Source organism: Silene latifolia, chromosome 8, assembly GCF_048544455.1.
Source record: "Silene latifolia isolate original U9 population chromosome 8, ASM4854445v1, whole genome shotgun sequence".
Classification (NCBI taxonomy): Eukaryota; Viridiplantae; Streptophyta; class Magnoliopsida; order Caryophyllales; family Caryophyllaceae; genus Silene; species Silene latifolia.
Window position 1 is genome coordinate 80,195,216 of NC_133533.1, and position 23,984 is coordinate 80,219,199.

A 23,984-nucleotide genomic window follows, 5' to 3' on the forward strand; every position below is an offset into this window, starting at 1 on the left:
CTGCATAAGCAATCCGTCACACAAGCTAGGTCCGTCTCATAAAACCGTCTCACAAAACCCATTTCCTAAAATACGATAATAATACAAATACGTATAAATATACTAATCTATTTATACAAATACGTATAAATATACTAATCTAATATGTATATGACTAATTAAATACCCGTCTTATACTCTTACCCAAAACCCGATTGTCATACCACGTTTTTCTAAGTCTTATTACTCGGCCGAATAAGGCTAACTCGGCCGAGTAATGCATCGTGTGTTTCTGGTCAGGCTACTGTCCAGGAATACTCGGCCGAGTATTCCCAATACTAGACCGAGTAAGGGATACTCGGCCGAGTATTCCCAATACTAGACCGAATATCCGGTCTGGCGGGTATTATTTTCGCGGTTTTGATTAAAATGATTAGAAAAGTATAAATAGCGTGTTGAGTAGTTTCTAATCAGTTTTAAATCATTATTTTACAAAACCTAACGACGCTCTAAACTTCCCTAATCATCTTCATCTTTTCCTAAGCCAAGGTATGTGATTAGTAAGCCTCTGATTAGAAAAGTATAAATAGCGTTGTCTGTGTCGTCTGTGTTAGTAAGCCTCTAGTATTCCTAATCAGTTTATCATTGTTATTGTTACAATTTGTGCAAACCCAAATTTAGGTTAGTTTGGGGGAATGGTTTATATTGATGGTATGTGATTATTCGTGTGTAGGTGACGGTGTCATGGAGAATTGCTATTGATTGCTTATGTGTGCTTGGATTGCAAAAAGGTAGAGTTTTCCTACTCAGTTGATTGCGTAATTGATTAAAGTTTCACAAAAGAGAAAACAAGGTTACGTAGCTCTCCTCTCTCACATTGCTATCAAATCCTAAGGGCTAGAGTCGTCGGATCATTGAGTTCTTTACGCTGTTGAGACCGTCGCATTGTGGGTAAGATCCTAGTATAGTTTTTATATCATTTAACTGATTTTAGTTGAAACCTTAATTGGGTAAATTGGGGGTTTTGGGAGTATTGTTGATGTTAGATTGTGATTGTATGATTGTGTGTTTATAGGAGGTGATTTCGTTGAAGAACGATTATGATTAGATGATTGTGATGATCTTGGTGATTACCTTTCTAGGTAGGGTTTCCCTACTTAGTATTGATTACATAATGTTGTTGATGGTTGATAATTGTTGTTGGTTTGTATCGTATTGGAATTGATAATTGGTGATTGTGTTGTATATTGTGATTGGTTGTTGTTGATTGTCTGTGGCTATTCGTGGTGCGTCCTTGGCTGAGTGGAGTCACTTGTGGGAGTGGCTTCACGCCCTTGATTCGCCTTCTATGGAACCCGCCACAGAAGGAATGTGCACATTAATGAACATGGGTTTATCGCTCGGATGAGATGAGCGGGGCTTAGGTGGGAACGGCTGCGGTCCCCCACTGACGGCGAGGATTACCTGTTGCGATGGGTAATTTGGCAAGGCTACAGACTTTAGTGTGTAGTCAGGTGTGTGGAGATGTGATGGAGTTTGGGTTGATTGAATTGGTTGTGGTATTGTTTTATTGCAGTTATTTGCTTTGTGTAATCAATACTGACCCCGTTTATATGTTTTAAAAATTGCGGTGATCCATTCGGGGGTGGTAAGCAGCTGTCTAGCAGGTATACTATGGATGCGCGCGGGATTAGCTCGGGATGGAGTTGCCATGAGTATGATAGTAGTCTTCCGCTGTGTTGTCTTTATACTTTTGTTACTTCAGTTGTAGTTTGGTTGTAGAACAGTTGTATTTTACTTTACAGTTAGTTTTGTTATGTAATCACTTAAACTTATTTATTAAAGTACGTTCTTTTATGGTCTATTTGATATACATTGCCTTGGGTAACCGAGATGGTAGTATTCTCATGCTTTAAGTGGTCCTGGTAAGGTACTTGAAGTATGGGGGTGTTATAAAGTGGTATCAGAGCGACGATTTTGGAACCTGTAACTAATGAACCCAATGAATCTAGAGAGTCAAAATAAAATGAACCCGGGTAGGAGTTGTAGGAGCTAATGCCAAGACTTGGGAGACGTCCTAAAGTCGCGAACTTGCCCTACAACATTAAACCGGTCACTATGGGGTGTCATGGGATCGCTATGTGTTTACTAATGTCTTATTGCGTATGTTGGATGATGTGTTTTATAGAAATGTTGGAAAACGATTGTGGTGGAATGGGAAATGTGGTAAAAAAAAGTGTTGTGAATAAGCATGTTGCCTGATGGTTGGTTTACAATGTAGTTTGGAATTGTTGGAAAAGTACATGAGAAGGATGAATGATGTGGTGGAAAAGGGAAGTAGTTCATATATGATAATATGTGATGAATAATGATGTTGCAGGATGGATGATTTATAATGTGGCTATACTAGTAACATGTGATTAGGGGATGTGATATGATTATACATAATTTTTGTTTGCGTAAAGTTATACAATAAGTTCATATACGTGTCTACTATTGTATCATATGCACTTGTTAGATGAAGAATGTGGTTGAAATGGATGAATTGATTGGAAAAGATGGAGTGGCAATTGCATGAGAATATGAATTTCGTGATTATGAATATGTTTAGGTGACGAAGTGGATTTGTAATATTGTTGTATTAGTAACATGGAAATAGGATTTGTAATATATGAGTATGTTTTGTCTTACGAAAAGTTATAAAATTAAAGCATGCGGGTAGTACATGATTGATAAGTTGAATGTTATATGAGCATGATAGATGTTATTGTTTGGCTTTTGGTAGGTAGTAACATGTGGTTAGGGATAGTGGTTTTACAAGTATCGAGTCGCTTTTGTTCACTTTGTTGATGTTTAAGTTGTTTGAAAGAGAAAATCAAATAGTTATGTTGCTCGATTATAGAGAGGTTGTCTTTAAACTGTTATAACTTGAGATGTATATATGATTTTGATGTGATTCCAATTGGAGGTGATAGCTTTTCTTTTATAATTCTAACGATAGGTCACACGCCCAAAATGACCAAGAAACGAGTGAGATATGACCGTTTTACGAAAATTGGATAGTGCTGAGAAATGCGTAGGGTACTCGATCGAGTGGCCCTTACTCAATCGAGTGCACCTTTTCTTACTCGATCGAGTAACCCTTACTCGATCGAGTAGCCCTGGTAATTTATTATTCGTGCTTCTGACCTTCACCTACTCGACCGAGTAGGCTGCACTCGATCTAGTGACCCCTATTTTGGGTCATATGCTTATCTATTGACTTCGTTGCATATTATGTTTAATTCAAAGATGATATTTTGCTTCTTAATGCATTGTTTTACATGTGTGTTTGTCTTGATGCGTAAGTTACCCAATCTTATGATGTAGTGAGTGGCACCTTATGATGGGTATGAGTTCGGTGGGGAGGACATGAGTTATATGTGGTTGTGATGGATAGTGGAAAAAGAAAAGGAACATTGATGAGCTGATTGAGGCATGGTGCAAGTTTTGTGAGACGTGGTGAGTGATATATTTGCGAGTTTGAGTAATGTAAAGGTAAGTGTATATGAGCAAGGAGTGATGTAAGTGTAAGGAACGTGAGAATAAAAAAAGGTTGACATAAAGGATGTGGATAGTAGCAACTTGAGATGTGTAAGGAATTATAGAGGGAGATGGTTAGATTGTGTTGGTTAAGAATATATGTAATGAAAGGTCGTTGTAGAGGGATGGAGGAGAGTGCTATATAGTGAACTTAGATGGAGACATGTTACGATGTGGATTTGTAGATAGAGATTCAGTATGGGAATTTGGTTTATTGAGAGGTGAAACTAGTGTGTGATTTCCTTGGGCAATTCACGGTATGGGATGAGTATTGGTTTCAAAAAAAAAGGTGTGAGTTGCTCAGTAAACGATGATTTTGTGGACTGATTAGTGGTAGGTGTGAGTGAGTAGAATGATGAGAGAGGACCCATGGTAAGAAAGAGTGAGAAGGTACCGATATGAGGTAATAAAATTTGAGTTTTGGGACAACGAAAAGGTAACTGGATTACCATAAAGTTAGGAACAAGGAGTAAGGAGATGAACTAATAATTGGTATTGTTGAGTGTAAAGGGAAGAGAAGGATGAAAGTAAGCTGAGAATATGTCGATCAGAGTTAAGGAACACGAAAGTAAGGAATCATGGAAATGTGTGATAGCATCATGAGAGGGTGCGAGTTAATGGTTATATAGGAGTTTCAGGACAACATGTTAGCCATGAGCTGCGAGGACTTAAGGGGAGTAAAAGTTGGAAGAGTATTTGCACGATATGAGATTTTGGAGGTGAGTTAGGTGGCGATACAATTAAAGGCAAAATTGGGATGAATGTTTAGGTAAATTTTGTGGATGGGTTTGATGTTCGTCATTTGGGTTGTTAGCCGAGTTGGGAAAGAACCGTGATATTTATAGGTGAGTTTAAGAGATTTGTTATACGAACAGTGGTGGTGTTGTGGTGTTGTCACTAGTGGGTAAGGGTGGTGATTAATAGGAAAGGTAGCCATTTTAAAGAGGTTGATTTTGTAGAGGCCGGATTGGTATGTATGGTTGTGAGGGGGTATACGATGCGATTATAGGAGGCGGTTGCTTGAACTTGGGTACTAATGGTATGGTTACATTTGGCAGGAGGTGATAATTATGCAAATGAGAGAATGTGTTACGAAGGGCAGGCGAGTTAAGCTCGGGCGAGAGATAACCTTTATCAAGTGGTAACTTACTGATCAGGATTGACTAGTTGGATGTGATTACGGGTCTATGATGTATATAAATGTTTGTGTGAGGTTCTTACCTCACGAGAAGTGGTATGGTGTGATAATTATAATGTTGTTATCTGAATGTCCTGTAATATATGTTGGGTACCGTAACCTAATGGAATGATATTCAAAAGTGATAGTTTGGGTGATCTGGCATGGCTAGTTATACTTGTATGTGTATTCATGACACATGTTTATTCCGTGAAATGGTATGGATGACATTCATTAGGTTCTTATCTGTTTATTCCGTGTAATATGTTGCGTTGTGATATAGTAAAGCAATTTTGAATAAGTTTTCTTGTCCAGGAAGTTGTCGTGAGTCATGTTTATGGGAATTGTGTAAGTTGTGATGTCTATCGATGTGGTTGTTGTGCCTCGGGTGTACTCCTGGCAGGGTACTTCGTGTTGTGATGCGAGTATTTTCGCGCTGCGGTGTGGCTGTTGGTGGAGGTATCGCGATGCCATCATCGGTTGTGGTGGAGTAGGCGGGATGGTTACGAGACGAGTATTCGAAAGTACATACCAGTTATACATAGATTGTTGTTTTGTTTAATGCTGCTTCCTGTGAGTTTTGATTTGTACATATAGATGGTTGTTTTGTTTATTGATGTTTCTTATCAGTTTCAGCTTGGAAGTGAGGGTAGAGTATGATATGAAAGATAGTTGGGTATGTTTTCGTTGTTATGATATAGTCATATTCTGTTGATGGGACACAGTTGCGAGAGGTTGTTGGAGTACTTGCGATCTTCTTTGAGAGGAGGCATTGGTGGTCATAGTAATGGCAAGTGATTTGTGGAACATGTGTTGTACTGATCTGGAAGATGCAGATGGTTCATAATCTTTTATTGAGACAATGAGTATAGAGTGTTGGGAATTAGTATCATGTTAGGTTATGGATGAGTTTTATGATGATAAAAGAAAAGAACTTGAGAATCTAGTGTGAATGTGTGTAATAAGTGTGGATCGTGAGTTATGCTTTTGGAGATAGGTGCTTTGTATAGAGGAGTATGTCATTCTAAAGTAATGTGGAAGAAGTGGAATATTGGTTATGCTAAGGATTTTGTGGTATAGGTTATGTGGTGTGCCGAAGAATTGAGGTATGAGAACTGTTTAAGTAAGAGACCCTTGGAAATAAGAGTGGTTATAGGTGTTGAGGTTATAGGCGGTTATCTTTGTCATGCGGTGGTGATGAGGATAATGAGAAGATATAGCTAAGGATCTAGTATTAGTAAGTTACGAGGACGTAACATTTATCTTGACAGGAGTAGGATGCGATAAAAGAGAGTTTGATGGTTGTGCATACTGTAGTATAATTAGAAGTAGGGGGTTGGTGTAGCATAAAGGATGGATCTTTGTTGTGATTGATTTTGTTAAAAGGTGATGGTCGTGCTTGTAGTAGTGTGATGTCTAGGAGTGTGAGAATTCTTCGATAGTGTTGACAGTTGGGTGATGATGTTTATGAGTTCGATGGTGTTGACAGTTGGGTGATGATGTTATGAGTGGGAGTAAACTCGAAGGACGAAGTTCCTTTTAAGGGTGGTAGAATGTAACATTCCGTTTGATGTTTATGAGTGTCTTGATATTGGATTTTCTAGTGAATAATATGTTACGGAGCTAGCAGCGTTTGTTGATGGTAGTTGGTAGTGTATGGAGTTAGTGTCGAGAGAGAATATAATGTAGTTGATACGATATCGTGAGCCGTGTTGTGGAGGTAGGCATAGTTGGCGGAGTTGGTGTTAAGAGTTCATGTTTTATAGGTTGGGGTTTTGTTTTGAGTTCTTAGTTGCGTTGTAGTATCTTAATCGAGTTAGTATGTTTGTTTTGAGTATGGGTTGAACTTCGGGGACGAAGTTCTTTTTAAGGAGGGAAGAGTGTAATACTACGATTTTCTATGTCTATGGGTACTCTATCGAGTGGGTCTTACTCTATCGAGTAAGTATGTTTTTATGCAAAATAGTAGCTGACCTGATGAGTACTCGATCGAGTACGTGTGGCACTCGATCGAGTAAGGGGCTCTCGATCGAGTAAGTCACTTACTCGATCGAGTAAGTGTGTTTTTACGGGTTATTTGCCGGGTTTTGATAGCAACGCGAGAAGGTTATAAAAACATATTTCGTCATTTCTTTTTCACTCTTACCTCATTATAAGTTTCACAAAAGAGAAAACAAGGTTACGTAGCTCTCCTCTCTCATATTGCTATCAAATCCTAAGGGCTAGAGTCGTCGGATCGTTGAGTTCTTTACGCCGTTGAGACCGTCGCATTATGGGTAAGATCCTAGTATAGTTTTTATATCGTTTCATTGATTTTAGTTGAAACCCTAATTGGGTAAATTGGGGGTTTTGGGAGTATTGTTGATGTTAGATTGTGATTGTATGATTGTGTGTTTATAGGAGGTGATTTCGTTGAAGAACGATTATGATTAGCTGATTGTGACGATCTTGGTGATTGCCTTTCCAGGTAGGGTTTCCCTACTCAGTATTGATTACATAATGATGTTGATGGTTGATAATTGTTGTTGGTTTATATCGTATTGGAAATGATAATTGGTGATTGTGTTGTATATTGTGATTGGTTGTTGTTGATTGTCTGTGGATCCTCAGGGTGCGTCCCTGGCTGAGTGGAGTCACTTGCGGGACTGGCTTCACGCCCTTGATTCGCCTTCTGTGGAACCCGCCACAGAAGGGATGTGCACATTAATGAACATGGGTTTATCGCTCGGATGAGATGAGCGGGGTTTAGGTGGGAACGGCTACGGTCCCCCACTGGCGGCGAGGATTACCTGTTGCGATGGGTAATCTGGCAGGCCTACACACTTTAGTGTGTAGTCAGGTGTGTGGAGATGTGATGGAGTTTGGGTTGATTGAATTGGTTGTGGTATTGTTTTATTGCAGCTGTTTGTATTGTGTAATCAGGACTGACCCCGTTTAAATGTTTTAAAAACTGTGGTGGTCCATTCGGGGGTGGTGAGCAGTTGTCTAGCAGGTATACTATGGATGCGTGCGGGATTAGCTGGGGATGGAGTTGCCACGAGTCTGATAGTAGTCTTCCGTTGTGTTGTCTTTATACTTTTGTTACTTCAGTTTTAGTTTGGTTGTAGAACAGTTGTATTTTACTTTACAGTTAGTTTTGTTATGTAATCACTTAAACTTATTTATTAAAGTACGTTATTTTATGGTCTATTTGATATACATTGCCTTGGGTAACCGAGATGGTACCATTCTCATGCTTTAAGTGGTCCTGATAAGGCACTTGGAGTATGGGGGTGTTACAGTGATGTTTGATTTAATCGATATGATACTATTATTGTTGATTGTATTCTGGAGGATTGCATTTGAGATGGATTGATGATGTTTGCGAGGTGCATCCTCGGCTGTTTGGAGTCACTTGCGGGAGTGGATTCACGCTCTTGATTCACCCTTTGTAGAACCCGCCACAAGAGGGGATGTGCACATTAATGAACATGGGTTATCGCTCGTGTGATGAGTAGGGCTTAAGTGCGCAAGGCTGCGGTCCCCCACTGGTGGTGAGGATTATCTGTTGCGGCAGTAATCTGGCAAGGCTACACATTTAAGTGTGTAGTCAGTTATCAGATGAGATTGGGAGTGTGAGATTGATTGTGGAACAGTTGTTTTATCTTTGTTGCATTTGGCTTATTTTAATTATGCAGTGAACTGACCCCGTTGTTGTTTTGTAAATATGTGGTGATCCATTCGGGGATGGTGAGCAGATTGTGACAGGTGATTATTCTCTTTAGCTACGGGGACGAGATGGGATGTCACCACTTCGAGTCTAACTTTCGCTGTTATGAGTTTAGCTATCTTTGATTTCAGTTGTATTGAGATTCCTATACATTTCTTTTGAGTTGGTTTTGAGACAATGTAATCGTTAACTTTTTAAACTTTAATAAATGTTTTAGAATGGTTACTTTTGATATACTAGCCTCGAGAAACCGAGATGGTAACAGTCTCTCATGCTAGGGTTGTTTTTGGTAAGGCACCTTGGTATGTGGGGGTGTTACAAAGTAGTATCAGAGAGACGATTCTGGAACCTAAACCCAATGAACCTAATGAACATAGGGAGTCTAAATAAAATGAACCCGGTGAGAGTTGTTTGGAGCTACCACAAAGACTTGGGAGACGTCCCAAAGTCGCATTGAGGCCCTTAAAACTTTGAGCTGGTCACGACGGGGTGTCAAGGGATCGTTATCTGTTGTATGCCTTTAAGTATATGTTGGATGAAGTATATTTTTTTTGGGTTGAATGGAAGTGATTGGAGTATATGTAATGTGATGTGGGGTATGTCTATATGATCATGATGATGTTAATGTTTGGTTTGTTGGTAGTAGCATGTGATTAAGGTCATGTGTGTGTGTGTGTGTATATATATATATATATATATATATATATATATATATATATATATATATATATATATATATATATATATATAGGGTCGAGATCCGGTGAGAACCACTAACATAATGAGAACCATGAGAACCCTTACTAAATCATCATCAAATCTTGTTCCGAAAGTTTTGATGGATCATTTACCTTTTGTTTAGTTTATTCAAACACATTTTGAGTATAGGTAAACAAATTTTTTTTATTTTATTAACAAAATATAAACTTAGTGTACGAAAGTACAACTACGTATACTAAAATAACTATAGATCCATGAAAACGAATACTAGGTGCATGAAAATTGTTACATGCATGAAAATGATTACTAGGTGCATGAAAATATCAGGCTCTAGGTGCACGAAAACGAGTTCTAGGTGCATGAAAATTGTTAGATACATGAAAATGAGTAGTAGGTGCATGAAAATTAATAAAATGTTTCTCGTCTCGGTTTCCGTCAATAATTTATACTTTTTGGACCAAGAAATATTTTATCTAGCCATAAAATTCTATGCCGAATCCAAATATGTCATTATTTTTTAGACAAAAATATTCGTTAGGTAGAGTTCTCACGGTTCTCATTATGTAGGTGGTTCTCACTGGATCCCAAATCTATATATATATATATATATATATATATATATATCTATATATATATATATATATATATATATATATATATATATATATATATATATATATATATATATATATGAATGTTGTGTTTATTTTACATGTGGGTATGATAAAAGTTCACCTATGTACTGGTTTTTAGAAGTATTGAGTTGCTATTATTTGCCTTATTCATGTTCAAGTTGTTTTGTTAAGAAAAAACGATTTGTATGAAGACTGATGTGGTGAGTGATATAGTCGCGTGTTGAGTAATATAAAAGTAAGTGTATATGGGCAAGGATGATGTAAGTGTAAACAAACGTGAGAATGCAAAGATTGAGATGAGGGATGTGAATAGTGGCAAATTGGGATGTGTAAGGATTTATGGAGGGAGACGGTTATGATTGTGTTGGTTAAGGATATATGTGATGGAAGGTCATTATATAGGGATGGAAACGAATGGTGTATAGTGAGATAGAGTTATGCCGCGATGTGTAGATAGTGGCCGAGTTTGGGAATTTGGATTATCAAAAGGTGAACCTAGTATGTAATTCTTTGGGCAATTAGTGGTATGAGGTGAATTTTTGGTTTTCTAGGGATACGAAAAAAAGATACAACTAATTGAAGAGTAACCGTTAGTTGTGTGGACTTGATGGTGACAAGTGTGAGTGAGTAGTATGATGGGAGAGGATCAGTGATAAGAAAGAATGAGAAGATATTGATATGAATGAATGTAATTTGAGTTGTGGAGCAACAAGAAGGTAACCGGATTATTAAAGAGTTAGGTAGAAGAAGGAAGGAGATGAATTATTAATTGGTATTATTGAGTAAAGAAGGATGGAAGTAAGCTGGGAGAACGTTGACCAAAGTTATGGAATATGAAAGTAAGGAATCATGGAAATGTACGATAGGATCATAAGAGAGTGTGAGTTAATGGTTATATAGGATTTCAGGACGACATGTTAGCCGTGAGTTTCGAGGTATTATGGTAGTAAGAAGCTGGTAGAGTGTTTGCACGATATGAGATTTTGGTGGAGAGTTAGGTGACGATACAATTAAGGATAGAATTGGAAAGAATGTTGAGGTAAATTTTGTTGATGGATTTAATGTTCGTTATTTGGGATGATAACCAAAGAGAGGAAATGAATTGTTAAAGTTAGAGGTGATGGTAAGAGAGTAGTTACATGAAAGATGGTGGTGTCGTAGTGTTGTCACTAATGGCTAAGGATGATGTTAAATAGGGAAGTTAGCCGTTCTAAAAAGGTTGATTTGGTGAAGGCCTGATTGGTATGTATGGTTGTGAGGGAGTATAAGACGGGGATATAGGAGGTATTTGCTAGTAGTTGGGTACTTATGACGATATGGTTACGTTCGCCGGGTGGTGATAATTGTGCGGATGGGAGGATATGTTATGAAGGACATCTAAGTTAAGCTCGAGTGAGTGATATCCATTATCAAGTGGTAACTTACGTGATCAAGATTGGCTAGTTAGATTCGATTATGGGTCCATAATGTGTGTAAATGTTTGTGTAAGGTTCTGACCTCACAAATAGTGGTATGGTGTGATAGTTATAAGTCGTTATATGAGTGTTCTGCGTCATATGTTGTGTACGGTAACCTAATAGGATGATATTCAAAAAGTGGTAACTTGGGCGATCTGGAATGGCTAGTTAAACTTGTATGTGTATGTATGATATCTGTAAGTGATAGTGTGAGGTTCCGGCCTCATGAGTAATAGTATGGATGATATTCATCAGGTTATTATCTGTTATTCCGTGTAATATGTTGTGTTATGATCTAGTAAAGCGGTTTTAAGGAAGTCTTCTGGTCAAGGAAGTTGTACTGAGTCGGTGTTTATGGGATTGTATAACTTGCGATGACTATCGATGTGGTTGTTGTGCCTCGGGTGGTGATCCGGGCACGGTACTTAATGTTGTGATACGAGTATTTTTGCACTGCAGTGCGGCTGTTGGTGGCGGTGTTACGATGCCATCATCGGTTGTGGTGGAGTAGGCGGGATACTGATGAGATGAACTTTCGAAAGTATATATCAGTTATATAGATTGTTGTTTAGTTACTGCTGTTTCCTGTCAGTGTCGGTCTAGGCATATAGATTGTTGTTTTGTTATTAATGTTTCTTACCAGTTTCGGCTTGGGAGTGACGGTATAGTATGATATGGAAGAAAGTTGCGTATGTTTCCGTTGTTGTCATGGTATAGTGATATTCTGTTAATGGGACACAGTTATGAGAAGTTGTTAGAGTACTTTCGATCTTGTTTTAGATGAGGCATTGGTTGACATAGTTGTGGCAAGAGTTTTGTGGAATGTGTGTGCGCTGAGCTGGAAGCCGCAAGTGGTTCGTAATCTTTACTAGGACAGTGAGTATAAGGTGTTGGGAACTAGTATTATGTTAAGTTATGAATAAGTTTTACGGCAATAAATAGGAGAACTTGAGGATCTAGTGTGAGTGTGTGAAACAATCGTGAATCGTGAATTATGAATGTGGAGATAAGTGCATGTGTAAAGAAGTATGTCATTTTGCGGTAATGGTTATGCTAAGTATTTTATGGTATAGGTTAGGTGGTGTGCCGAATGAATTGAGGTATGAGAACGGCTAGAGTAAGAGAGCCTTGGATGTAGGAATGGATGTAGGTAGGTTTTGAGGCTATAGGCGGTTATCGTTGACATGCGGTGGTGATGAAGATAATGAGAAGATATAGCTAAGGATCTAGTATTAGTGAGTTACGAGGACGTAACATTTTTCTTAAGAGGAGTAGGATGCGACAAAAAGAGTTTGATGGTTGTACATGTTGTAGTATAATTGGAAGTTTAAGTGTTGGTGTAGAATAAATGATGGATTTGTGTTGTGGTTGATTTTATTACAGGTAATGGCAGTGCTTGTAGTAGTATGATATTTATGAGTGTGAGTAAACTTCGATAGTGTTGATGGATTGGGTGATGCTGTTTATGTGTATGAGTAAACTTTGAGGACGAAGTTTGTTTTAAGGGTGGTAGAATGTAACATTCCGTTTTGGTGGTTGATCTTGTTTGGTGGATTGTCTTGGTATTTAGTTTGCTAATGAGCGTTATGGAAGTAAGACAAAGTTGGCAACACTCATGTTGTTGGTATATGATAGTATTATGGAGTTAGTATTGAGAGGCTATGCTGTAGTTAAGACAATATCGTGAGCCATGTTGTAGAAGTAAGCATGGTTGGTGGAGTTAGTGTTAGGTGTTCATGTTTTATAGGTTGGGTTTGAACTTCTGGGACGAAGTTCTTTTTTAAGGAGGGAAGACTGTAATAGCACGTTTTTCTAAGTCTTGTTACTCGGCCGAATAGGGCTAACGCGGCCGAGTAATGCGTCGTGTGTTTCTGGTCAGGCTACTGTCCGGGAATACTCGGACGAGTATTCCCAATACTAGACCGAGTAAGGGATACTCAGCCGAGTATTCCCAATACTAGACCGAATATCCGGTCTGACGGGTATTATTTGCGCGGTTTTGATTGAAATGATTAGAGAAGTATATATAGCGTGTTGAGCAGTTTTTAATCAGTTCTAAATCATTATTTTACAAAACCTAAGGACGCTCTAAACTTCTCTAATCATCTTCATCTTTTCCTAAGCCAAGGGTGATCGATTGTGAGCATTTGGATCTCGTTGTCCGTATCGTCTGTGTTAGTAAGTCTCTAGTATTCCTAATTAGTTTATCATTGTTATTGTTAGAATTTGTGCAAACCCTGATTTGGGTTCATTTGGGGGAATGGTTTATAGTGATGGTAAGTGATTATTCGTGTGTAGGTGATGGTGTCATGGAGAATTGCTATTGATTCCTTATGTGTGCTTGGATTGCAAAAAGGTAGGGTTTCCCTACTCAGTTGATTGCGTAATTGATTTAAGTTGATGATTGTCATGTTGTGATTTACTCGATATGATACTATTGTTGCTGATTGTATTCTGGAGGATTGGAGTTGAGATGGATTGATGATGTTTGCGAGGTGCGTCCTCGGCTAAGTGGAGTCACTTGCGGGAGTGGCTTCACGCCCTTGATTCGCCCTTTGTGGAACCCGCCACAAGAGGGGATGTGCACATTAACTAACATGGGTTATTTCTCGTGTGATGAACAGGGCTTAGGCGGGCAAGGTTGTTGTCCCCCACTGGTGGTAAGGATTATCTGTTGCAGCAGTAATATGGCAGAGGTACACACTTAAGTGTGTAGTCAGTTATGAGATGAGATTGGGAGTCGGAGATTGATTGCGTAACAGTTTTTTTATCTTTGTTGCATTTGGCTTATTTTAATTATGCAGTGAACTTACCCCGTTGTTGTTTTGTAAATCTGTGGTGATCAATTCGGGGATGGTGAGCAGATTGTGACCGGTGATAAGTGTCTTTAGCTACGGGAACGAGATGGGATATCACCACTTCGAGTCTATCTTCCGCTGTTACGAGTTTAGCTGTCTTTGATTTCAGTGGTATTGAGATTCCTATACATTTCTTTTGAGTTGGTTTTCAGACAATGTAATCATTAACTTTATATACTTTAATAAATGTTTTGGAATGGTTACTTTTGATATACTAGCCTCGGAAAACGGAGATGGTAACAGTCTCTCATGCTAGGGTGGTCCTTGGTAAGGCATCTTGGTATGTGGAGGTGTTACACCGACTCACTACACTCGGTCAATCCCGCTACCCACCACCACCACCGTGGCCACCAATTTATTGTGGAAAATTGGAAGTCGTTCGAATACTTCGCGTCATGTCAAGACACAAAGTAATGACATAGACATTAAGAACTCGTTACCCTTAGCATTCTATGTCTAGAATGACTCTCGTGGATGCCAATGAACACGAATGTTCACAGAGATCTGGAGTAAGGGGTGAGGGTACGTATTAGGAAGTCCTTTTAATGAACACCTAATCCCACCCGCCTCGATAGCGTCCTCTACATATGATTAGGGAAATTATTCATATTTGATATGTTGTCGATTATATGCATGCAATGCAACAAACAACGTTTTGATCCTAGCATGTGAAAATTAACTAAGTCGGTGAACATGTAATTAGCACTTATTAATGTCGAAGTAGTGTTTAGGATTAATTACATGTGAGAACAAGTAAATAAACCATACTATACAATAAATAAATAACGATAACTAAAATTACAATAATTACAATGGATTAATTTATTTACGTCAAAAAAATATTTAAGACGGATAATTTGAGAAAAACAAGAGAAAATAAATTAGGTTAAAACGGACAGATTAGAGGTGATATTAGGATTAAGAGTCGATTAATACGTAAACTAACGAATTAGGTCAAAGCAGGAACGTAAGTCCAGAGATAGATCTCAACCCAGAACAGGCGCAACAATGCCGCGTCTCTTGGAAGAGGTGCAGTGGTCACTGCGTCTGTTCCTAAGGTGAGTTCTGGCTGTGAAGTCAGAACTGCGTGTTGTTAATGTTCGGTGGTGTGTTTAATGATTGATTATTGATATTTGACTCGGATGAAAGTGGTTTAACATATTATTTACATATGAATTGGTCATAAAAGCGGTAAAAACGAATTAAAACGAATTAATACGGATTAAAAAATTAATTACAAATTAATTAGGGTTGTTTAGGTTAAACTATTAAGACGGAAACAATACGAAAGCCGTGATAAACAGGTGAAAACATATACAAAAGTCGAATTCCAAGATTTGATATGAACGAATCGAATCTCCAAAATTCGGGTTTGATTTAATGACGAAAACCCGCAAATATTGATTATAAGGGATTTAAGTCGGATTTAAGGCGATAAATTATTAAGAATACGTGTTATAATTATTACATACAAATGAATAAGAAGAATATAAGAAAAAGAAAACGAAAGAAGACGAATTAACAGAGAGGCGAGGAAGAAGAAGAAAAGCAGGAACTGCGACAGCCTCTGGAAGAGGCGCAGCAAATGCTGCGACTCTTCGAAGAGGCGCAGCAGTTGCGGCGTTTCTTTTCGACGTCTGCCTATAGTTAATCCGTGAAAACAATTTGATAAAAGGGGTTTTAGAAATCGTTCTTAAACATATTTTTTGACGTAAACCTTACATTAATTGGTACAATAATAAAATACAATAATAAGTGGGATTTACACCCTCAGACTTACATGTTTGACGAAACGTGAATAACTAAGTTAACGTTTAGTGATTGCTCGACTCGAATGTATGATGAAAGTCCCCTCGTGAGAGGATTTAGATTAAATTGATTGATTAATTGAGTATAGTTGGTCAAATTGGTCGGTCATGCAACGTGACTGGTACTCAGAAGGATCCGAGCTTACGTGGTCAATTGATCAAGCACGTAGACGTCAATAAGCTTAGAGCACGGTCTTAGAATGCAAAGGGAGAAGAGAAGGGCGGACACTCGCGTGAGAAATATGAGGAACGAAGGTCCCTATTTATACTAATCACACGGAGGAATTATGGAATGACGGAAACTTTGGAAACAAATCTCGAAAAGATCTGAAAATACGCAGAAAAGAGCTGGGGAAGAGGCGCAGCAGCCACTGCGACTCTTGGAAGAGGCGCAGCAGGTGCTGCGTCCTTTCCCCAGAGGTTTCCTCCTGCGGAAGAAAGAATTTCGCGTTTCTTTTATGGAATTGCGGTAGATCTCAACTTCCTTATTCTTTAAAATATGATTTTCGGGATATATTTTACCAAAAGAACATAAAATTAAATTTATGGAATAGAAATATCCGGAATATTCTAGAACATTCCGACTCGGCATTTTAAACGGTTTATTGGAAAATGAAGCGGTTTTTGACCCGAACTCCAAATGAACTCTAATTACAGTCAAAATGACCGTAATGGCGCGTAGATGACGACCAAGGGGTAGACACAAGTATTTGAGCTATCACTTGACGATAAACTTACGAACTGTTATAAATCGTTCTACGTCCCAAACATGCGGCCCAATCATCACCGGGTTGCTTGCAGGAGGTGCAGAAATGAGGTATCTACAGAGCCCCCACTTTGACTGAGGCTTGGACAAGGCTAAAGTCAAAGTATAGCCATCAGGTCAATAGAAGATTACAACCTGACGGCTCAAGGGGTCTGAGCCAAGGACCTGTCGCCGGAAACATTTTAGAGTCTGTTGACTATCGGGGAGGGTCGTTTAAAGTCCATTATTCTACGTAAGGAAGCTCGCCAGCCATAAGAAGAAATTATACCTGAGACTTCTTTCTCGAGATGCTTCCGGAGGTGCGTAGGAGCTGAGGTTAAGCTTAGGAGCTAAGGCTAGGACCTAAAAGATACATAAGGGTTGTGCTAGGGGTATGGGACCCTAAGAGGAAAACATCGGCGAGAAGGCGGCCTAAGGGTAACCATGGTTTGGGTGCATGAACCCGGAAAAAGGCGATCCTAAGGGGTTAGAATCCTATGGGCGAAAGCTAGGTATAGGAACATCAGTAGTTTGGGAACCTAAAAGAAGGTTGGTATGAGAACATCCGGAGAACGATACCTTTGCTGAACTCCAAGGGGAAACAAAACATAATATTAAGGGCAGCAGGACGTCGGTAGAAACTGCTGGGGAAAATCTGCTTGCGTCGGTCTCAAGCGAACTCTTGTCGGGGAATATATTGATGATTCTTGTCTTTAATTGGATCATTTTCGGTGTCTGCTAGTGTCTGCTTCCCAATAACTCCATCTCTCGAGAAGTACAATCGGCTGTCATGGACTCTCGGCGGACGAAAAGGCTAAATCCGCTCGTTGTTGCAAGCGAAGTCTTGATGAAATACTGCAACAGTTCACAGTCTGCTCGAAGATAAAATACTGCGATAGTTAACAGTCTGCTCGAAGATAAAATACTGCGACAGTTCACAGTCTGCTCAAAATATGGGTCCAGACAAAGAATAAATGTCAAATGGACCAAATATATGATATATGGTGTTGGAGAAAAGGCGCACCAAAGATGGGCCTACAAATAACGAACTTATAACGAAGTTTTGAAAATTGAACTGGAGGGAAACTGGGGAAGAGGCGCAGCAAGAGCTGCGACTCTTGGAAGAGGCGCAGCATCTATTGCGTCCTTTCCTGAGCCCGTCCCTGTCTGGGTAAAACTCGACAGAGGTCGTGTTTCATTCATAATAACAAAACACAAATCTTATTAAAACTCTCTCAAATTCCAACCAAAATCCATCAAAATTTGATCAATCCACTCCATTAATCATGACTAACAGAGGTATGTGTCTTATCCTTGCTTTAATTCTTGTATTAGCTTGATTTTGATCGAAAAAATTAGGGTTTTCAACTCAATTATTTCGAAAATTTGAGGCTTTTCCCCCAAATAGATTTGCCTTGTAAAATTGACATTAGAAATGGATAATTGGTAATGTTAGGAACATAACCATGTATTCTTTTTGAATTTTCATTGAGTATTGAGCATTTGAGTGAAATTGAGACGGTTTCTCAGCTATTTCGGAAATGGCCTTAGGATTGCCCATTTTTTATTAAATTTGGTTTTTGGAATCCTTGTATGATGGGTAAACTTCCTACCATTTTGGATTTTTGATTTGTGACGACTTCTTCAGGACACTTTTCTAGAGCATAATCGCCATTATAGCGAAATGCTGCCAAAATTCCGACTCAAACCCGCGACTAGGCTTGGACTTAGACTTGACTTGACCCAATTTATCACATGAGTGATCATGTTTCGAAAGAAATGGCCAGAGATGGCAAGAAAAGGCCATTTTTGAGGCTTGAAAAGGCTTAAAACCACCTTCACTGAGGCTCGTCGTTATTTGACGCGGCCTAATTTACTCTAATTTTGCAAGTGACATGGCTTCTACGTCGGGGAGGGCTCCCATGGACGTGGACACCGACTTCGACCCTTCTCTTGTTTTTGAGGAGGTGTTCGAGGAGGTTTTCGAGGAGGTCATCGAGGAGGTCCCGAGGCGGGCCAACGTCGGACGAGGTGGTCGCCAGCTAGTGGGGGCACCTGAGTGGGGTGAGAAATAGGATGGTAGACATCTCATTTGGGCAGCCTTGAACTTGTTATTTCCTCATCATTTTCCTTATTCATTAACCGTTTCATTAACCGTTTCATTTCTCCTTTGCTTTGAGCTAAAGATAGCTTTGCGTCGAACGGCTACAGGAGGTCGGGAACATGAGGTCCTTTTTCGGCTATACGACGATGATGGAGGCCTACGGAGCTTTGACGGAGGAGGAGAGGGCCATCATCGAGATGGGAGCCTTCGGAGCTTTGGTGAGAGCGTGGAAGGCGATCAAGGAAAGGAAGCTTCGGGCTAACCTTTGCCTGATTCGAGCCTTCCTTGATTGGTGGTGGGATACGACCTCAACCTTTCACATGCCTTTCGGGGAGGTCGGGGTTACTCTGGAGGACTACGGCATGATCTCTGGTCTGTCGTATGGAGAGGAGGCTGTGGTGTGGTCGTTGACAGCCATGAGAGTGGACTCGGCCGAGGCGAGGAGGCTGATCGGCTGGAACCTGGCAGAGGGTGCTGCCAGCGTTCCCGGGCTAGTACCGAGCATTTACGTCAGGGACTACATTGCGGGTAGGACCCCGGCGTTGGTGACGATGGATGGGAGGAAGGTGGCTCCTCCTGGTTGTACTGCGGAGCAAAGAGCTCGTCTATGGCTCTGGTGGTTCTTGTCTTCACTTTACCTTGGAGACAAGGGGAAGAGGCTGTCGACAAAGCTTCTTCTGTTCCTTTCTAACTTGAGTGACCTGGGTCGGTGGGACTGGCTCACTCCTGGATTTGAGCTCCTCACTCGCTACATGAGGGTCATGGTTCGTCCTGAGCTGATGGAGAAGGGGACTTCTCTTGCTACTGTCAGTCATGGACTGTTGTTAGAGGTATGAACCTTTATTGCGTATCATGAAAGATCATTACTTCTTCTTTGCTATCGAATTGTGAAATATCATTATCGATTGTCTTATTTTGCAAGCGTGGGTGTACTCCTACTTTTCGGGCTTCGCGCCCAAGAGGACGAAGCCTGAGCCAAGGGCGTACCCAGTCGTGAGGGATTGGGTGATGTGTTGTAGGAAGAGTCAGTGCTCTTCTTACGACGTTTGTCGACGGGGCGTGAATGCCCTGAAGTTGAGCGATGTAAGTATCTTCAATTACTTTTTCTTTATTTATTTTATATAAGGATGACCCCTTTCCCGCTTAGAGTCGATCATAGGAATGACCTTTCGTTTGCTTGTCTTTAGTGGGTGCCCAGACCTTGGGTGGACTACCCTGGCGCTCCGGCCTTCGTGGCTGAGGTCCTTCGACCCAAGAGCTCGAGTTGGTTGCTCCTGAGGACGCCCATGGGTCCGGTGTGGTACCTGGGCGAGCGCTTGACTCGTCAGTGCTCTCGTAACGCTTTCACGGTTCCCATCGATCCTCCTCGGACGATGTTTAGGGAGCCTTCGGATGCTGAGTGAGAGGCTGACTTGGCGGATGTTGGTGGTGACGCTCTCCTCCTTCATGGTGAGGAGTACTCTCTGTTTGTTCTCCAGAGGCTGGCGTACGAGCCGGTCGTGGTAAGTATTTCATTGTGACTTGATTTGATAAACTGACAAATGATCGTCGAATAAAGAATTCATTTGAACTCTGTAGAAGATCGAGGTGGCAGGCGTCGAGCCCCCAGCGTACCCCGAGACCCTTGAGTACACTGACGCGGCGGGGATGATGACGATCTCCGAGATCTACGACTTCGGCGAGGAAGTGACGAACGCTGGCCTGGAGGAGTTGCAGCACCTAGTGAGGAGGGTAAGCCTCCAGCTTCGGTTGTTTTTGCTGTCTTTGTTGCATAAGAATGCATTTTGTTCTTTATTTAAAACCTTTTGTTTCTTGAAATGCAGATGGCGCCGTCACAGCATGTGGCGTTGTGGAGGGTGGCCAACGACTACGGGCCACGGCCATCGAGGCCCTTGCAGGTGGCCGAGGACGATAGGTATGAACTTCTCATTCTCTTTATTTGAATGTTGTTGCAATTTCTCGCGTTTGTTTGAAATGGTTGAATGAATTTATTAAAATGAGGCATTTCTTTGTCACTTGTAGAGGGAGCGCGACCTGGAGCGTGAGCAGGCGCAGTCCCGGGAAGAGACAACTCACCTGTTAAGGGAGTTGGAGGTCAGGGACGCCGAGATTGCTGCCCTCAAGGCGAGTGTAGCCGAGTTGAGTGGCGACCAGGAGTTGCTGTTTTTGCTTGCTTGTTTTTTTTGCTGTTGGTTGTCTTGTATATACTTGGTACATTTTGGACCTTGTTTTGTACTTGTTTTGGACCTATTTTGGGCGAGAGCCCCCAGTTTTATGTATATATGATGGCCTGAGTGTCTTTGCTGCTGGGTTGTCTGTTTGTTCCTGCAGGTTAGCTTAGAAACAGGTTTCGTAGATGACGGTTTACGCTGTCATGCTGCCGAAATTTACACAGAATTACACGTAGAACACGTAATATACACGTGGCTTAAATTAGCGCAAAATGAGAAAAAAAAGGGGGTGCCCGTAAATGTGCAAAATGACCCGAAAATACGAAAAAAAAATGCCCAGAAATGAGAAATTGCCCATAAATGAGCGAACATGACAAAAAAATGCCAAAAAAAATGACCGGACGGTAGGGAGTGCTACCTCCCTAAAAAAACATAAAAAAAGAAATGTATAAGTTTGAAATAAAATGTGAAAGGAGGAGTGAAATGATTCCCCTAAAAAAATAAAATAAAATGAAATGGGTAAGTGTGCTCGTTTGGCGAGAATGTCGATGTTGTCTCGCGTTCTTGGAAAATTAGGAAACATAAATTTGGCAATTTGACGGAATTACCAAAATAATACCCTATAGGGGTAGGAAATTATAGTCAAAATAAATTAGGAAAGATCCAAAGCTGTAATCACGGAAATCATTCTGGGGAAGAGGCGCAGCAGGAGCTGCGACTGTTCGAAGAGGCACAGCAGGTGCTTCGCCACTTCCCCAATTGGTCAGTTCTGACGGAAATTAGGAAACAGCTTTTAGTATAAATAGATACGTCGGGGAAGCTTTTATTCATATGATTCCTCCATCCTTCTTCCGTCTATTTCATAAAAGCTCTAAAAAAAATCAAAATCATGGGCGCCTTTGAAAACCGTCTAAAGGAGTGGACAAATGAGTTCACAAATGTTGAGAAGCATGACATGGGTGCTTTTAATTTGGGATCAATTTTGAGTCTCAAATTGGTCATGGATGTTTGTCTTGAATATTGGGATCCAAATTACAACGTATTCGCCTTTCCTGGAGGCGATATTTGTCCTTTCCCTGAAGAAATAGCTGCTATTGGAGGATGAGATCCAGAAAATGCACCCGCTATACCTTTTAGCTCTCAAGGGTATAAGGGTAAATTTAGAGACTTTCTGGGACTGACTAAGGCTGAGGTTGACCGTCTTGTGACCTCAAACGGAGTCCGTATGCCTGACTTCATTGACCAATTCATAAGTAGGGAAGACCCTTCTATTTCCTATGTTGCTAGACGCAGGGCGTTCGGATTTTGTCTACTTCACTCTTATGTCCTTCCAGGGCATGTTGACAGGGAGATGAGAGGGGACCCTCGTTTCTTGAGCTTAGTGGAACAAATGGAGCTGCACAAGAGCCCAGCATGCCTTTTCTTAGGAGAGAGTATTTTGGGGCTGGACAACAGAAAAGCCAACCGCGAGCTTCCTTATCTGAGAAGTCCTATCATTTTTCAGGTAAGAACCTATTTTCTTCTTTTTTTTCATTTGACCATATGGGCATTAATTCCCGTCTTCTTTGTAGGTTTGGCTTATGGATTGTCTGCGGTTGATCGAGCCCCCAGTTAATGTGCCAGGATACCACGCTCGTTCAATTGCGATTAGAACCAGGCTCTACATGGTGGACTTCACTCGGGTTTACAACTATTGGGAGAATAAGTTGAAGAATGAAGGAGGTCCTTTGATCCGATGGATTATGCCATGGTAGCATCTCAGGTCAATCACTGGAGTGTCATCGATCTTTAGATCCTACCCGGTCGGTTCGCATTCCTGGCATGGAGTTTATGATCTGCATCTTCCCGGAGAGACTGATGAGGCAAGTCGGCCTTAAGCAGAAGATCACTAAACTTGACGCTGTTCCTCAGACTGCATTGGCACATACTACAGAGATTCGTCGAGAGAGTGGGCCCTCAAGTGGACTCAGAGGAATGACAGGGTTGTCGTATACCTATCAAAATAACTAACTAAACTAACTATATAGCTAGGTAAGTCAGGTCGATCTCCTCAGGGAGGCAAGATATCTGTAAGAGTTCGTCTATTTGGTCACAAATGGGGGGGGGGGGGGGTTGTAATATGATTTCCTAACCTAAAAGCTTTAAGGCAAGAGAAATAAGGAAAGAGCAATTAAGGCAGAAAATAGGAATAAACTATCAATAGAGAGGGGACATGTCAGGATTTCGGTTCACTACGGTAGTCCAGTGACTCGGCTGTAAACAACTTAGATAAATTACTGCGAGACGGATATGGAAAGGTCCTTCCGGTCCACTTTCTATCCTAAATTACCACTAACTTAACTTCCGTCCTCGTCAGGGTAGTCTACTGTTCATAGCAGGTCTATTTAGTCCAATCTTCCGATCCAGGATTAAATTTAACCAGATTAAAAAGGTGACTCAGAAGCGTGCACTCAACTAAGTCGGTAAATACAGTTATATTGCTATGGTGATAGAGTCTCATTAATAATTCATCTAACCTATTTACCACATCGTCACATTTCTACCGTAGATCGCCTAATCCCAACATGAAACAGATTAGCTACTCATGCTATTAATACTGTCAATACTAATAACAAATAAATAACTAATATTCAACATGATAAAACAATAATCAAATTGCATAAAAAGTAATTAGGGCAGAAATTAAAAGGAAGCAAAACAAGCAATTAAGATGGATAAAAGAAAGATTAATATTAAAAAGGGAGAAAGAGATTACAATCGCAAGAATCCGGCGTAAAGAACAAACAAATCCGAGCTAAATAACCCCGAAAACAAAGTTACAGTGAAGGGAAAAGAGAAGCGCAGTCTTTACTGTGAAAGATGAATAATAGAATAAAACTTAGATAATGAATAGATTAGATAGCTAATGACCTACTAAGCGTGTGTTTAAATAGAAAAAGTACTAAGTCCATAAGCTAAAACACGTTCACGGGCTAATTAAAGCCCACGCCAGCCAAAACCACTCGATCGAGTAGTTTAAAACCACTCGATCGAGCATTT